At 45.4% G+C, this 2147-nt stretch overlaps 1 non-coding gene across 1 annotated transcript; it reads left to right on the top strand.

Moving 5' to 3' along the window:
- Window positions 1-232: 232 nt before the first annotated feature.
- TRNAN-GUU (transfer RNA asparagine (anticodon GUU)) lies at window positions 233-306 on the top strand. Its single transcript has one exon. It is a non-coding gene; the product is annotated as a tRNA-Asn (tRNA).
- The last annotated feature ends 1841 nt before the right edge of the window (window positions 307-2147 follow it).

Genomic DNA, 2147 nt, shown 5'->3' with positions numbered 1-2147 from the left:
GCTGAACCAGCCTAGCATGTACCATTTTGATATACCCAAGAGAAAAATTTGCTTGCTTAGGGATTTGTAGGATGTCAAAAGCAACCTGACATACATTGGCCAGGAAGGCAGCTATGCTCACCACTATACCACCAACGCTACATGCTGAAACTTTTTGGAGCAGACTTACTTCCTCCCTCCAAAAGACACACATACATCCCCATAAAATAATTCAACAGCAACTGCATGCACAGTCTCTGTGGCGCAATCGGTTAGCGCATTCGGCTGTTAACCAAAAGGTTGGTGGTTCAAGCCCACCCAGGGACAGCCTTGCCTTTTGCATTCAACAGTTGTCCGAAGAGAACCCCAGATAGCCATGTAGAATCATCTCTTTCTCTCTCTGGGTTTGAACCACCAACCTTTTGGGTAACAGCCGAACACGCTAACTGATTGCACCACAGAGACTGTGCACACAGTTGTTGCTAAACGATTTTATGTGGATGCATGTGTGTCTTGTGGAAGGAGGAAAAAAGTCTTCTCCAAGAAGTTTAACGCCACTTTAAACAAAACCTGTATATATCAAATTTCTACATATATTTCTATGATCCTTTCATGATGACAAAGGCCAGAAAGAAGTAGGCAAAGGAGTGCCCATTTTTCCATACGGCTAAGTGGTCTCACTCAATTTTTCCTACAATGAAGCATCTGCTGTACAGCAGCAGAGTGGCGCAGCGGAAGCGCGCTGAGCCCATAACCCAAAGGTTGGTGGATTGAAACCATCCTCTGCTAGGTGTACTTTGGTTTTTACACCTTGCTTTACCACATGGGCCAACCGTTGGCCATAGCCCTGTAAGAGAAAGTGTCATTAGGGCCTTGCTATAATAGAGATAGTAATGTAACCATTTCAACTAATGTACCCTTCTTAAACTTAAAGGTTATATACAAACGTAAGCAGAGTGGTGCAGCGGAAGCGTGCTGGGCCCATAACCCAGAGGTTGATGGCTCGAAACCATCCTCTGCTAGGCATGATTTCATTTTTGCACCTCACTTTATCGCATGGGCAAAACGGTTTCCATAGCCTTGTAAGAGAAAGTGTAATAAGGGCCCTGCCGTAACATAGATATTAGGGTAGCTAAGACTACTCCTGGGCCTTTCTTGTAGTTGAAGAGATGAGTGAACTGTGACACCACACTTAAAAAAAAAAAAAAAAAAAACACAGCCAACAGAGAAGCTTCCCCATATTGGAGCATTGGATTTGGTAAAGTCTTAAGCCAATGTGTTGTAAGACACAAGTAAGCTTTAGGTTAGCAGGAATGGTTGCATGGCCACCTAGCTTTTCATCCTTCCCACCCTTGCCCTGGAATCTTCCAGACTTCAAATTGCTGACCTTTGCTGTGTGTGTGTTACACCAGCATCATCCAGGGGGGCACATCATCTTGCTGAAGTCTTGAATTTAAGCCTGTAAGCAGTATCACCATGTGTCCCACTGCTTTCATCTAGCAAATTAGGCAAATAAGCAAGCTCATTTTTTTCTTGGCTTGGCTTTTTTCTTGGCTTCAGCATGTAGCGTTGGTGGTACAGTGGTGAGCATAGCTGCCTTCAAAGCAGTTGACTTGGGTTCGATTCCCGATCCAATGTATGTAAGCTGGCTTTTGACATCCTACAAATCCCTGCAAGACAAGACAAGACAGGAGGGGAGGAGGAAGAGGAGGAGAAAAAAAAGCACAAGAACAAGATTAGCTCTCAAAAGAGCTGTTGTGGGTTGCCATTTTAGGAATAACAATCAGCCAGGAGCAAGCTAAGAAGCTTACAAGAGCCTAACTAATCTTTCCCTATTAGAGTCTGCCAGCAGCTTTCCCTTCACTAATTACTACAGGGACACGAACGACTAAAATTTCCGGAGCTTCCTACTTTATGTAAGGGGTGGGGTGGCTCCAGGAGATAGTGTAGACTGATTGGCTACAACGGGCCTGTTGACTGTGAAGTAGAGGGTCAAAGTTGACCCTAATGGTGCACTATGGGGGCGAACCGAACTTCCGGGAAAGTTTGCGTCCGCACGCGATCGCGAACCACCCAAAGTTCGCCTGGAATAGTTCGCCGGCGAACTGTTGGGCCATCTCTATCAGCCATAAACCGGCTTTATCCTGCGCCAAGTCTCCCGATTTTAT

This window comes from Hyperolius riggenbachi, chromosome 3 (assembly GCF_040937935.1).
Source record: "Hyperolius riggenbachi isolate aHypRig1 chromosome 3, aHypRig1.pri, whole genome shotgun sequence".
NCBI classification, from domain to species: Eukaryota; Metazoa; Chordata; class Amphibia; order Anura; family Hyperoliidae; genus Hyperolius; species Hyperolius riggenbachi.
The sequence above is the reverse complement of the archived record's forward strand: the minus strand, read 5'-3'. Positions and strand labels throughout refer to the sequence as shown.